The 16,483-nt window shown below is 32.3% G+C and overlaps 1 pseudogene; it reads right to left on the bottom strand.

The window, feature by feature from the left end:
- Positions 1-7,644: 7,644 nt before the first annotated feature.
- LOC18441980 (very-long-chain 3-oxoacyl-CoA reductase 1-like) lies at positions 7,645-14,889 on the bottom strand (annotated as a pseudogene).
- Positions 14,890-16,483: the final 1,594 nt, after the last annotated feature.

Genomic DNA, 16,483 nt, shown 5'->3' with positions numbered 1-16,483 from the left:
CATATTTTTCGACATTTTTTTAATGTAGGCTCTAATTTGATTGTTTAGAGCCTAGGCTCTATACAAACCGTACCCTTAAATAAAATGAGATTAAAAAAAAATTAGTTGAGAAAATATATTTTGAAAAATTAATTTCTACCCAAGAGCCATCAGTATTTTAAAAACAATTGAAAAAAGATGAAAAAAATGTAAAAGAAAGTATTTATGGCCAAAATACTTTCCAATCTTTTTCAAATAATAAAAGCTTTTATGCTTCCCCTACATCATAAAACTTCGCCCCTATCCAACCATCCATTCTAAATGGACGGTTTAGATGGCCCCAATCACAATGCCACCCTCTATACTATTTCATTTTTAATTTTTTTATACGAAACATTTTGACACCAAATTTTGGACGTTCAATCCTCAATTGAACTAGCACCTATAAAAAATATTAAAAATTTATTCCCAATTAAATAAAATAACCAAAATTCTCAAGAAAAATTCAAAGGTATTTTGGTCTTTATATTTTATCAAAAATATTTTTTTAATATTTTATTTAGGTGTACCACATTGAGTTGATGGCACTCGTATCAAATTTCATATTCATATAGTTAGTAGAAAAAAATTAAAAATAAAATACTTTGAAGCATTGGATCTAGATTAAATGGTTAGTGCCAATGAAGTGTATATTTTTTATGTTGTAAGAGAAACATAAAAATATTTCTCAATAATATAAACATTAAAAACTTATTACAAACAAAATTTTTTATTTTTTGTTTTTTGTTTTTTGTTTTTTTTTAAGTTAGGGTGGTTAAGCCCATTAACCACCCTAATCAGCCATGGCACTATGGTATTTCTCTCTTGCTTTGAAGGCACTTCCATCTGCAATAGAAAACTTTGAAACGAGACTTTAAAAGCTCATTTTGTTTTGTAGAGAGAGAAGGATATCTTGCAAGGTAGAGTTTTGGGAGAGGTTAAGATTGGGGTTTCCGGCAAAACTCGAGTAAGTATTGTGTCCTAGTCTTGGGTAATTTCATGAGCATTTTCATTGTAGGCTGAGTTGTTTGATGGAGTGGACAGTGGAGTGTGATTGATTCTAATGTAACTCATTTATTTACCTAAATTTTCTTATTCTCCTATATTAATAAAATGGTGCCCTTGCTTGTTGCACATGGATGTAACCTAATTAAGGCGAATTACATATGTTTGTGTATTGGCTGGTGTTTGGATCATATTTTACAGTGTATTGTTGTTGTAGTTTGTTTTTCCGATTTTTTTATCTTGTTTCCTTTCATTTTTTCAAATTTATAGTATATATTGTTCTTGGGTATTTAGGTTTCTTGATAATGATTTGCCAACAGTAGGCCGGTTGCTTGGGGGTATTAGGTTTGTTGTAATGTGGCTTAATACAACTAGGGATTGTTGAGCGTGAAAAATCAAAATCCTAATGGATTGATTTTTGTACAAAATAAAGAGAGAGAAAAATAGGATCGTCAACAAGCAAATAACAAATAAGAAAGAAATGACACAAAATGAATGTCAAGATTTTATATAGCTCATTGAAGATGTTACTGAACCTACCAGTAAAAAATTAGACGATTCATGGTTTTTCACTAATCAATGCAATGAAAATTAACATGACTTTTACCCAAGAGACAAATGTATATCGTATAAGCACAAAGCATATTTGTGTTAAGTATCATTTTCTCTGTGAGATAATAGCTGGCGGGCGGTATTGTATTACCAAAGATAGGTATTAAAAATAAGGGTGTGGTTTCTACAAGGTTGTAACTCTAAACAATCCAATTAAGGCACACTTACAAATTTTATCATAACATGTAACTTTGATGTAATAATGTATAGGATTATCTCAAAATCTACTTTTATATCTAATTATAAAATTTCAAACTCCAAAAATGCTTAAAATCAAGTAAATCTATAAACATATGAAAATCTTGAAAATGGACGGTCTAGATAATGTGTTATAATCTTGAAAATCGATTAGAGGGTTTTTCAACATTAAAACTACTTTTTTCGATGGATTTTTTAGGTGCATCTGTAATTCTACATTTAAGGCTACAACCTTACGTGAACTTTTTCCTAAAAATAATGTTCTGGGTGTGCTGACAAAGTCGAGTCCACTTATAAGTTCAAGCGGTGGAGAATACGGCCGATGAAAATCTCTTTTAGAACTCAAACAAAAGTAAAGATTTGTTGTGTTGCCTTGAATCCCCAGTTATGAGATTCCTTTCCTTTGAGTTTGCCTATTAATTGTAAGGGTGTTTCCTATTAGTTGAGGGTTTTATTAATCAAATTAGTATTATCTCGGACTTTATTTTGGGAGAAGTCCTATTTTGAAAGATAATCACTTGAGTTCAAATGAGGTTATGAATCCTAAAAGCTAGGGGGTATGAGAGGCTATCACATAGGGTTTTTCTTTTCTCCATGTTATATTGTTTTGTAGACAGAGAAAATCGAAATAGAAAATAAAGGCTTAGATATAGAGAGAGAATTGTCAAGATAGAGAGGCTTTGTGAGATATTGGATTTGTCTGTGGCTCTTTAGGGACTTTCATGCACAACAAGGATAATCAAGCAAGTCTCATTACCCAACAACATCTAAAATTCATAAAACACATTGTTTAAAATAAAATTTTTATAATTATCTTCTATATAATATTATTTGTTGATTATTTTCTCTTAATTATCAATTTGTTAAATACATGAAAATTGTAAAATTAAGAAATCTTCATAACAAATGATGGGTTTTTCGACATGGTACTTGTGTGGTGATATTTTTTTGAACGTTTGAGTTAGTTTTTTTTTTTTTTGAGTACTTACGTAGTGGCCTTTTTTTCTTTTCTTTTTTTTTTTTTTTGGAGTAAGTTAGTGGGGAGATGGCCCCCTGCCCGTTTTTTATTAAATGGTAATAGAAAAAGAGTACATGTCATAAACCAACATCCCTAAAATAGGGCATTTACACAACATCATGAAGTAAAGAGAGGGGAATACAATCAGGTGATCTAGTGCGCCAAATGGTAGCATCAAAAAAACCGTGGCCCTTTTTGCGATAGTGTCAGCCACCATATTGGCTTCATGGTCGATATGGGCGATGTGCTATACACGTCCCGTAAGTCTATGTCTGCAGTTGGTAGCAACAATGTGAATACACCATGGGGTTTTGCATTTATCTCGAATGGAATTGACAAGTAGAGATGAGATACTTTCAATTTGTAGAGGAAAGCAACCTAACTCGATGGCGAGATCCACTCCAGCTTGCAAAGCATGAAACTCGGCATAATTTTTGGATGCGAGCCTAAGGGGTTGTGCAAATGCAGCAATAAAGGATCCATCTTCTCCTCTGATGACCCTACCCCCTCCTGTGCGTCCTCGGTTTTGGAGAGAAGCTCCATCAACATTGAGTTTGAAATGACCTAGATGACGGAGGGACCATGCAATCGAAATAGAGGATTTTGTTTTTCTTGCCACCATTTGATACAAAGATTATCTACCATGACCTTTTTAGATATGTGAAAGGTCCAAGCCTTAACATCCGCCATCTCTGTAACATGCAGAGTAATCCTCTTGACAAGTTATTCTCTCATAGAAACCCCTCCCTGAAAAACCCAATGATTGTGCCCTCCCAAAGCATCCAAATAGTGGTGAAGAAAGGGGAATGCCACACATTAAGGAGCCGCACGAATTTGAACCTATAGGAAATTCAAGTCCTCAATATAAATGCAATGGATTGGATTGAGCCATGAAAACGTTTGCCACACCTCCATGCAAGGGATCTCCAAATACCTTGCAAGAAAGAACAATGAAATAATAAGTGGCAAATATTTTCATTGTTAGACTGGCATAAGGGACATATTTGTGCCTTGATAATTCCTTTCCGTTGCAATAAAGAGGAAGTGGGAAGTCCCTGATGAAGAGCTAACCAAAAAACCCATTATGCTCTAGGATGGTAATGCGAAGCCCATATGGCCCTGAAAGTCAGTTGTGGAGTGCCCCGTCATCGAATATGATCCTATGCATCTTTAACTGAGAAGAAACCATTAGCATAATGGATCCAAACCAAGAAGTCTCTCTGGGGACGTAGATGGAGTGTAAAGGTCATAATCTCATTCCAAACTCGAATGAGAGGGTCAGATGTAGGAGTGGGAAGGCTCCATTCTTGATAAGAGACTTGCAAATACTTTGCCACTTTTGGCTTGGCAAGAACACCCATATCTCTATGTATATTATATCCATAAGATTCTCAAATAGATTGTTTAGAGAGCCACGGGTCTGCCCAAAAATCCACCTAACGACCATTCCCAATAATCCATCTGACATTATGTCGAATATAAGACAAACCCAATTGGATGCCCTTCCATACCTAAGAACAATTCTTCCTCCTGATCACCCAAATGGATGAGTCTTTAAAGTATTTGTGCTTGAAGAAACGTGATACGTTGGCAATAACTCTCCATGCTATTTTTTTTAGTCACAAAGTTCGAGATTTTTTTTTTTTTTTTTTAACTTTGTGTCTATTCAATGACACTCTTACAACTACCTATTTTGAAATTTAAGGACAATAATGATTGTGACCTTCTTATACAAAAGGTAAACGGTCTCTTTATATACTTTCTTATTTTATATTTAATATTTGTTGTTATTATTATTTGTATTACTAATACTGCTACTTCAACTATAATTTAATATTATAATATAATAATATTTTACTATAATCCTAACATATAATATCATTCAATTTTTATTATAATATCATGGTATTATCATAATATATTAATATCGTACTACATAAATATTCAACTATTATAGATTTTATTTTGACATTTATTAATATTATAATATTATATTACTACTAATAAAATGAAATGAAATGAATATATAATTATTAGAATTATGATATTATTATATAATTGTAATATTTGTGTATTATTGCTATTGTTGTTGTTGTAATTATTATTTAAAATATTAATATTAAAATAGTGATCATTTATATATATTTTATTAAAGGGTCAGATTATGCAATGATCAAGATAAAAAAGAATGTAAAATACATGTTATTATCTTAATATATTAGTATCATATTATATTATTACTAACATAATTGTATCTTATTATGATATTTTTAATATTTTAATATTATATTAATACTAATAAATGATATTATATTGCTAGATAATTATTATGATTATGATATTATTAATTATAATATTTTTATATATCTTATTATTTATAATATTTATTATGAAATATCATCAACATTATCAGTATTAGTACAATTGTATTATAACAATATTATAATATAATAATGCTATAATATGATATCAATACTAATAAAATAATATTGTATTACTATATAATTATTCTAATTGTGATATTAATATAATTACTTATATGTATTATTATTGTTATTGTTATTATTTTCTACGAAATATCATCAACATCTTTAATATTAGTATTGATATATTTTTAATATAATAATATTATACTACGAAAACCTAGTTTTACATTTAGATGAGCCAAACAAGGGATTTGTTATCTCCAAGTTAATCAAGAAGCTACACAAATGACATTGTTCATAAAACCATGTTTTACAAATATTGGAATTTGTATACCCAGGATTTGATGCATAATCGAGTTTTGCAAATATCATACCCCTAATGGCCCATAAAGGTTTTAAAATTCAACGGATTAAGACAAAATATATGTAATGCAATCTTAGTAATAATATGAGCAAAAACAAGGATTTATTTAAGATCAATAGCTAATAAGTACTTAAAAGAGATTGTTTTCGATACTTTGGATCGATAGTCTAAGAGAAAGGAGAGATCGAGGAAGATGTTGTTCATAAAATTAGAGTTGGGTGGACGAGACGGATATGTGCTTCTGTGGTCTTACATGATCGCTGCATACTAATGAAAATGGAGGGAAAGTTCTATAGGACAACTATAAGATTCACCAGGCTTTATGTGACAGAATGTTGGGTGGTCTAGAGACAATTTTAATATAGAATGAGTGTAGTTGAGATGAGGATGATGGATGAATGGCAAGACAACAATGCATAGAATTCGGCGTGAATACATCTGATGGAACTTAGGAATAGCTCCAATAGACGATAAAATGAGGGAAAGTAGATCTAGAATGTGCAACATCGACGTAGAACAATACCACTTAGGAGTAGCGATTGGTTCAAGTAGAAGGCTTTGAAAGGGCAAATGCAAGTCCCCAAAGGATATAGACAAAGTAGTAAGAAATAATATGATGACTAATTGTTTGACAGAGAGTATGACCCTTGATAGAGTGGAATGGTGGAATATGATTAGTGTATCCAACCCCGAATAATCGAAAAAAACATGAATGATGATAATAGTGCAGTGGGCTTTTTTTTTGGGTACTTATGTTGTGACCCTGTTAATAGTTTATAGATCTTAGATCATGAAAGTTTGCCAAAAAGTTGACCTTAGATGACATAGCTGAATGAAAATTAAAGGAACCCAAAATGGAGTTTTATAAAAAGAAAATATATAAGGAGACCATTTACCTTTAATATAAGGTGGTCACATTTAATCTTGACAATTGGATGTGAAATTGGGTGGTTGCATTTATTTCATTGACCAAAATCAAAATTTAAAAGAAAATTTTTCAAACTTTGTGACATACCCAAGCTATCAAATTTTACATCGATTGGTTGTAAGTAATTGTGACTTTCTTATACCCAATGTAAATGGTCTCATCAAGATATTTCAGCTACTTGTAATAAGTATGGGAGCTATGTTCAAACATCGAAGTACCATTAGCATTTCAGCCATTGCTGTAATTGAGAGAGAGAGAGATATGCAGCTGCCTTGCACATCCTATTTCTTGGGGAGAGAGAGATGCCTTGCACATCATTTTGAGAGAGAGAGATGCATTGCCCATCAATTTTTTCAAGTGTAATTGATGGTCAAATTATCCTTTAGAAAATCAATTTGTTCTAGTGAAATTCTACTAAAAGTGGGTTTATATCTATACTTTGAAAGTTTCTGAGGTGCCAAACTAAAATGTACATGCAAACTCTCTTATTGTATTGTGCCCAAAACTGGCAATTGAGATTGTAGTAGATCTTGCCCACAGGGTAAACATTTCAACAATCGATTCAAAGATTGCCAAAGTTACAGATAAAGCAAGCTTGACTTGGTAGAAAGCACATCATGTAAAAAGTTTACATAAAGGTAGACGCCTTAAACAATCAAATTAAGGCGCATCTAAAGAATTCATTAAAAAAGGTTGTTTTGATACTGAAAAACCCTCAATTAGTTCATCTCAACCTCAAGATATATGGACATGAGAAATAGAATGTATTATCTAAACTGTCAATTTTCAAATATTTTTAAATATTCATAGATATGCTCGATCTACACTATTTTTTAACTATAATTTATAATTAGAGATGAAAATGAAGTTTCAGGCTATAATAAAGATTTTTAATATTGAAACAACATATTTCGGCAATATTTGAAGGTGCGCCCTATTTTTTTTGTTTAGGGCCTCGGCCTTACATAAACCACACCCATGAAGTACCTACGAAGATTACAACCGGGTTTTGGTTTATAGTGTAGAGAAATTTTAAGTGACTTGCTAATTTTATAGAGCAAGAAGCAATTCATTTTCATGCTTTCTTCATCAAGTCTTTCATCTGCCCCCTCTTACGTATGCCGAGAAAATATTTGAAGAGCCACCGATCTAGAAATGCTTCTGGTAGCATACTTGTAAAGCACCCTTGAAGGGAATGTGGCCAATATGGAAGGCACCTTGATTCGAATCCTATCGAACGCAAGCATGTTCTTGCGTAAACATCTGGAGTTGATATGAACAGAGAGGATTTCTTTATCAATGTCATTTTCGTGGCCACGAATAAGGGAATCTGTAATCACCGTAAAAAAGCTTGGATCACTTGATTGCTTAGTAACACAGCTTGGTTTTAAGAGAGTTTGAACGTAAATTATACCATACTCTGATGAAATATGGAAGACCACAGTCCACTGGGGTCATAACCACCTGAACCATGGATGGTAACGAAGAGAGAACAGAACCACCAGAACAGGAAATGATCCATCGATGCTAAAATTTTCACTTTAAGGAAGTTTTTCAAATTTTGAGAGAGAAGGTCCCAACCTTTGCACCATAAGCCTAGATAAAAGAGGAGATAGGGGTGGGAATTCAAAGTGAGAGAGAGACTGCAATTTATAACCGTACACGTTATCCCTAAAAAAATTTAAAAATATGAGAGTTTTCATGCATTAAAATCTAGAAAACCCAGCTTCTTTACACTCGCCCAAATGCAACAAAGAACTTTGCCCAAAGTTTTTCACACAACAAAAACCAGCAGCCTCTTGACCTTTGCCCGAATGCACAAATTTGTGGAAACTGCAAACTATGCAAAAAACAAATTTTTCCCACATCGGGAAGTCGAAAGCTGCGAGGGTTGGGAAGCACATAGAAAATCATGATGGGGTCGAGGTTAAGTAGCTGGTGTGGAGAGTCTAGGTTTCATTCCAGATCGGTGTTTCTTAAAACCTTGCATTTATAAAAAAGGTGTGCATAAAACTAGGTGGAGTCTACTTGGATTCAGCCTAGATACTCATCTTAAACAAGGGGCGAGGGTTGAGTACCTTAGCCAAGATGAGTCACAGAACCCTTTGCAGAATTATTTCACACTCAATCTGTGGCTTTCGGGGCGATCTAGCCAAAGTTATCCTAGGATTGATTTTATAAGGAAGAAGTAGCTAACCTGGTTTTGTACATCAATTCCATGTTGCTTGTATTTCACATATAGGCTTCTTGAGAACGGGTCAATGTACCTGCACATAATCTAAGGAGTTTCATTTTCGACCTGAATTTTTAACTTAATAAGCCTAATAAAATACAACCATTTTACTTGGTACCCAAAACTATAGAAAAATATCTAACAGGGAAATCACACATAAGAAATAAATTATAGGAAATCAATTAGGTACTATTACATGTGAAAGTTAGCTACATGAAGCAAGTGCTGGGATTATAGTCAAAGGAAAACTGTTCCCAACGCCTATAAGTGAAAATGAACAGTGATTTCACCTACCCTGATCACCATCCAAACTTCATCACACAGTCACAGTTGACCGGTATTGTTTCATTTTTCACTGTTTTCTATAAATCCAAATTGTTTGAAATTTGGAGCGCGTGTACATCTTAGTGAGAAACACCTAATAAAAATATGAAAAAAAAAAATAATTTGTAAAATATAAATTAATCAAAATACCCTCGAAAATTTATGGGGGTATTTTGATCAATTTATATTTTGTGAATAATTTTTTTCATATTTTTATTAGGTGCACCTCACTAAGATGTACACACTTTCTAAATTTTAGATCATTTCGATTAATAAAAAAAATGAAAATAAAAATACGACCGGACAACTGTGATCAGACGAGGAAGTTTGGATGGTGATGAGGAAGGGTAAGCGAAATAAATGTTCATTTTCACCTATAGGAATTTTGTAGTATCTTCTATAGTCAAATGATCAATCAAATCATGATTCTCAACTATATTCCACAATTTCAAACCCTGTATAAAGTATCTACAGGCTAACATATTTCCATTTCCCGGAAATTTCTTTCGTTCTTAAACCTTCTTAAGCACTGCATGCAATTTCCTAAAGCATACTACAAAATCCTGAAAGACAATATGACCAAAACACCCCTTTCGAAGTTTGAGTTTTCCAACACCAAGGGCTTCATTATTTCATAGTTTACTAAAAAATTCATTTATAGTTCTAAATACCATCAGAATTTTGACACTCTCCTAATATTACTATGGGATTGCCTGAAAAAGGTCATTTTTGCAGTATCTTAAAGGGTACGACAAAAATATTTCTCTCTTCTTTCCTGTTCTTCTAAAAAATACTCTCTCAATATCATCTTTTCCATTTTTTGGATGCTTAGAGCTTTCAAGTTATGTTTTTTATTTTATTTCTTTTTTAGTTACTGCACTTTTTTGGGTTACAGGAGAACCCAAATCATGAAAATTTTTCAAGGAGGACGGATACAATAAGTTATAGAGAATGCATTTGTTACTGAGAATCAGAGGTAAAATAACAAAACATAGATAACAGTAAGAACATTCTGAAATAAAGAAGCTTTGAGAATGCATTTGTTACTGAGAATCAGAGATAACATAACAAAACATAGATAACAATTAGAACATTCTGAAATAAAGAAGTTTTAATAATGCATTTATTATTGAGAATCAGAGTAACATAACAAAACATAGATGATAATAAGAACAATTCTGAAATAAAGAACATGGTAACTGAGAGGAGCTAATACACATCATACTAGTAATATTTTCTTAATAACCAGGCTAAAAAACTCTTAACATTATAACAAGTTCAATAGTATAACATAGTGTTATTGCAATCAAAATCTAGATGTTATTAACTGCTAACATATAATAAAAGTTCATTAGCTTGTTGTGGTATGTTTGCTAGTACTTGAAAATAGAATAACAAAAAAGGTGCCAAGTACTTCTCTTTTTAAAGGTCCATATAACAAGTACTACTCTTTGCGTCCTCAACTAAGAATCAAGGTTAAAAAACTAGGCTCGAGCTCGGGGACTGGGCCCTGCCTGAGTTGCGTAGCTCGTGTGAGTATGAATGGACTCACTTGCATGGTGCACGGGGCCAAATAAGGCCTTAATATTAAAAATTAAATTCAAAAAATTTGATAAAAATTAAATAAACGTAGTAAAAAGCAAGCTAAAGTAAAAACAAGAGAAATTATCAGAAATATACCTTAATTTTTATTTAATTGAAAAAAACCATCAACTTTTATAAATCTCGTCCATACTTTTTTTTTCTCAAATTTGATATACTTGTTTATCAAAATAACATTCACAGTAGTCGTATTACCGTAATAAATATTGCATTAATGACCAGGTTAAACGTTACGGTACTTTCAGTACCATAATGACCAGTTTAAGCATTTTGGTACTCTAAGTACCGTAATGATCACGTTAAGCGTTACTATACTTTAAATATCGTAATGCTTAGATGTGGCAAATGAGGGAAAAAGAGATCCCATGAGTAGTACAGTCTCTAAAGTACCGTAATGCTTAGCCTGATCATTACGGTACTTAAAGTACCGCAACGCTTAGTCTAGCCGTTACGATATTTAAAGTATCGTAATACAGTAGTCATTACAGTAATACGACTATCGTGAAAAGCTATTTTGGTAAAAACAAATGCTAAAATTGAGGGGAAAAAAATGTGGACGAGGTTTATGAATTTGGTAAAAAAAATGCTAAAATTGAGGAAAAAAAATGTGTGGACGAGTTTATGAAAGTAGAGGGTTTTTTTTTTTTTTTAATTAGATGAAGATTAAGATATATTTCTGATAATTTCTCTAAAAACAACCTTAAAAGTCCAAATAAAATAACGAAAAAAAAAAAAAAACACTATAAAACGTGGATTAAAAAAAATTGATTTGTAGTGGGAGACATTTAAGGAAATTCTAAAAAAAAAGGAAAATACAGAACTAGGGCACATGGCAAGAAAAACTTACAAATCATCATTAAAAAATCCAAATTACATATAAAATATTTAAGCATTGATTTTACAAATTAAATTATTTTGCCCTTTTGAAATTTAAATGCTTTTGTCCTCTTGAAATTTGAAAGTACGCGTTAGCTAGCCCATAGCATATCCCTTCCCCACGTAAAAATTTTTGTACCCTTCAAAATCATTACATCATACTCTCCTCTTTTCAATAGCGGTATATTTTTTCACGTACAACATAAAAAGGCTATGAGTTTTTTTTTTTTTTTTGGAAATCGTACTTACCTCAAAAATTTCACTAGAAGGGGTTATTTTGATGTTCAAAAAATATCTTCAAATTGATCTTCTCAACATCAAGATGTTTGAACATAAGAAAAAAATGGATCTCAAGTTTTGGAAATAGTGTTTGTAATGCATTTTTGGACAGCTAATTTTCAAGATTTTCAGGTTTTCATAGATTTGTCGATCTACACTATTTTTGAAGCTTTAAATTTTATAATTAAAGATAAAAATATATTTTACGGCTATCACAAAGATTTTCAGTATTGAAATCATATTTCTCGACACTATTTAAAGGTAGGCTCTAAACAATCAAATTAGAGCTTACCTTCAAATAGTATCGAGAAATGTGGTTTCAATACATGAAATCTTTGTGATAGCCTTAAAATATATTTTCATTTTATTTATAAAGTTTAAAGCTTAAAAAATAGTGTAGAGTGATAGATTAATGAAAACCTGAAAATCTTGAAAATTAACTGTCCAAAAATGCATTACAAAATACACTATTTTCATAACTTGAAATCCATTTTTTTCTCAAATCCATGCATTTTGATGTTGAGATGATCAATTTGAGGATATTTGGGCATCAAAACAACCTCTTCTAGTGAAAATTTTGATGTAGGCTCTAATTTGATTGTTTAGAGCCTCGGCTCTTACAAACTTTTCCTTTTTTTTGGATAAGTAAAAGACTGTGCAAGTGATATTTGCTAAAAATGAAACTAATTTTGTATCAAATCCAAAATTATATGAAAATATAAACATAAAAAAAAAGAAGAGCGCGACGCATTTAAATTTCTAAGCTTAAGGAAACAACATTTAAATTTTCATTGAACTCATACCATTCTCTATATTTTATTTGGATCTGGCAACCATGTTTCTCTACTAAGTGCCACAACCAAATTTGATAGAGAGAAAAGTTATCTTCAACAAGAATTTTAGAGTTTGAGAATCCTAAAATATTCAATAATCAAGTTTGAGAATCCTGAAATATTCAATAATCAACAGAAAACCAAACAGGCAAATATTGTCTCAATTTTCATGTATTTTAAGGTACTGCCCCTAATATTTTTGGAAACTTAAAACATGCTTTTTTTTTTTAGGGTTTTTTTAATATTGTTTGAGGTTAAAACTGGCCGATTCACCAATCCGACCTGATTTTTAGGATGGCCGAACCAAGTCAAAATACATGATCTCTCTCTCTCTAAATCTCTCATAGAAGAACCTCTTAATGCATATCACCAGCAAATGAATCCAACAAAGAAAACGAGAGTGTGAGCATTCTTACGCTTTTGTAGCAGCATAAACAGCATAAAGAGGGAAACAAGGTGAGACCGAAGCTGAACCAGAGCCAATATTAAGGATGGCTCCTCTCTTCTTCCTTAGCTTTCCATTAAGCACCACCTTTGTAACCATTGTAACAGCCTCTACATTAACCTTAATGATATTATTCAACAGGTCTAAATCAACTTCATGAAAGAATCTAGCATATGGGTATGCTGCACCTGCATTATTTATCAGAATTCCAATATCTAATCCTTCAATTCCTTGCTCAATTCTCTCTCAACCACCATCTAAATTAGCTGATAAATCCACCACCAAGTTCCTTACCTGAATTTTTTGGGCACATTTTCCCTGTATTTCATCGGAAACTCGCAATAACTTAGTTGGGTTTCGACCCACCATTACTAAATTGAACCTTTCTTGAGCCAATTGAAAGGAGAGGGCTTATGCCATCAGTTGGGCGTGTGATTGAGTGCCCAAGAGCCATAGTTCTTGAGCTCTTTGCCTGGTCTCAGAAATTTTATATAGAATCTTAATTCTTCATATTATTTCATGGTAGACTTTTATTTCAATTTTCTTTCAAGCAGCATAAAAAACTTTTAAAAATTTCATCGCACCTTCTCATCTCTTATCTCCCTCTTTAATTGACTTTTGACCATAAAAATTAGCTATTTTTATACCATTTCAACCAAAAAACTTTTTTAACAAGTTTTTTGGTTAAAATGGTGTAAAAAAAAATTTTGAAGTTAATTTTTTTAAAAAATATCTCTTTATCCCCTATTTTTTACTTCTCTATCTCTTAAGACCCAACGATCGAAAATATTACTTGGAAGCAAACTATATCCATCTTTTTTTATCTTACAGCCCCTTGGACTCTTTTGACCATAAATTTTTAACTCAAACAAAATCTAAAATGATACCCTCAACACTTGTATGTATTGATTAACATTATTTTTTGTTTTCTTCTTTTTAACAGTAATTTTTGTTTCTCTCTCTGCCTGCACTCTCTCTACCCAAACTCCCTCTCTCTACCAACTCTCTGTCCAAACTCCTCTCCATCTCTCTCTGCCCAACTCCCTCTCTCTCTTTCTTTCTTTCTCTTTCTCCCTGGACTCATCTCTCCCTCTCTTACAGGCTTTTTTGTCACCCAAACTTCCATTCTCTCACTAAATTTTCATTCTATCTCACTAAATATTCGTTATTGTATCATCTGAATTATAAAGACGAGATTCAGAAGTAATTGGACCTTACAACCCTAATTTTGGATACACGCACCTTGATTTTAATTTTAAGTCCTGCAATCCGATCCCGATGCCCACTCCAGTGTGCCCAAACACAATAATCACTTTCTCTGTACTGTCACATTCTTAACCAAACACAATAATCATTGTCAACTTTATCTCTCTATTCTGTAACGTTCTTAGCCTCTCTCTACACTTTCTCTCTCTGCAAATTCACATTGTTATTGCAGAGTAAAGCTCTCTGCACTTTCTCTCTCTACATGGTCACATTCTTAACCTCTCTCTACACTTTCTCTCTCTCTCTCTAAACTTTCACTTTGCTTCTCTCTGCACTGTCACATTGTTAGCTTCCAAAATAAGGAATAAAGTGATCTGGCTTCGTTCCTCATTGTTCGTTTGGAGTGCTCTCTCTCTACTTGGCAGGCTTTTTCAATCGTAAATATCTTCCTGCAATTGACTCGTCCCTGTTTGGTTTTTTATTCACACTCATAATAAGCCATTTTCTCTCTCCGTGTTTCATGTTAACGACTTTGCTCTCATCCTTAGAACAACTTGCTGTTCGTTTGCAAAAATTCTCGAAACCCACAAATTAGTTAAAAATTACGAGATTCTGCGTTCTTCTTTTGCTGCTCCATAAAAGGGATCTTGCCTTTCTCGTTTTTAATGGAAATGGAAGTCGAATTATGGTTGAGGTAAAAAAGGAGACGAATGCAATTCAAATGATACGAGAACGAAGATTTAGTGAAATAGAATGAAAATTTAGTGAGAGAAAAGCTTGTAAGAAAGGGAGAGATGGAATCCGGCAGAGAAAGAAAGAGAGAGAGGGAGTTGGGCAGAGACAGCGAGGAATTTGGACAGAGAGACAGTAGAGAGAGAGAGGGAGTTTGGGTAAAGAAAGTGCTGGTGGAAAGAGAGAAAAAAAATAAAAATGTTAAATATAACAAAACAAAACTTACACTTAATCAACCCATACAAGGGTTGATGGTGTTATTTTAGATTTTGTTTGAATAAAAAATTTATGATCAAAAGGATCCAGGCGGCTGTAAGATAGAAAAGATGAAACTTTTTGCTTTTAAGTAATATTTTTAATCTTTAAGTCTAACGAGATATAGAAGTAAAAATAAAGAGATATTTTTTTATATTTTTTATGATTAAAAGTCAATAAAAGAGGGAGATAAAAAATGAAGGGATATGACAAAATCTTTAAGATTTTCTTTTACCCCTGCGAAATAATAAAAGGAATTAGAGTTTTATATGAAATTTTTCTATGATTATCTATTTAACTCTCTCACTATTCATTTATGGCCAAGCTTTTTATGCCTCTCCTAGTACATAAAACTTATATACTTCCCATATCCAACCGTTTATCATGGCTAGACGGCTGATATTGCCCTCAATCACAATGTTATGTCTCAACACTATTTTTTTTTTTTTTTTTTCTACAAAATATTTTGAAACCAAAATTTGGATGTCCACTTCTCTCGTAAGCTTGCACCTGTAAAAAATATAAAACAAATACTCTCCAAAAAATAAAATAACCAAACTACCCCTAAAAGATTTAAATGGTATTTTGGGTCTTATAATTTATCAAAAAATTCTTTTTAATATTTTTTTTAAAGTACGTCCCTTTGAGATGATGGTAAATACCAAATTTCTTATTCATACAATTTGTAGAATAAAAACTAAAAATAAAATAATTTGAGAGATAAAAACCAAATGATAAGTGGCTCACTTGACCTAAATTAAGTGGCTGAACGGAAGAAAGCAATGGTTTAAAAACCGGATCGGTGACTCGGATCGGGCTTTTCAAAAACCGATCCGGATCGGCGAATCGACGATCCGGATCGGAATCGGGTGAATCGGTCAGAATAAAGCTTCAAAAAAATCCGAAAAAATTATTAAAATTCATTATAAATATTGGTTTTTAGGAATTCAATAAAAAATGAGGGTACTCCATTAAGAATTTTCATGTTTTTGAATGAATATGCGAATGTTGATATGTTCTTTCCCTGCATGAACCGCCATTCAACATTTAATTTACAGTATTTCGTGCTCATCCCTACACTGTTGCTGTTGGGACTCGATATGTGAATAATATGGCTGGGATAGGGTGG

The sequence above is a fragment of the Amborella trichopoda genome, chromosome 6 (genome assembly GCF_054954075.1).
Source record: "Amborella trichopoda isolate Santa Cruz 75 chromosome 6, AtrichopodaSantaCruz75HAP2 v2.0, whole genome shotgun sequence".
Lineage (NCBI taxonomy): Eukaryota > Viridiplantae > Streptophyta > Magnoliopsida > Amborellales > Amborellaceae > Amborella > Amborella trichopoda.
The sequence above is the reverse complement of the archived record's forward strand: the minus strand, read 5'-3'. Positions and strand labels throughout refer to the sequence as shown.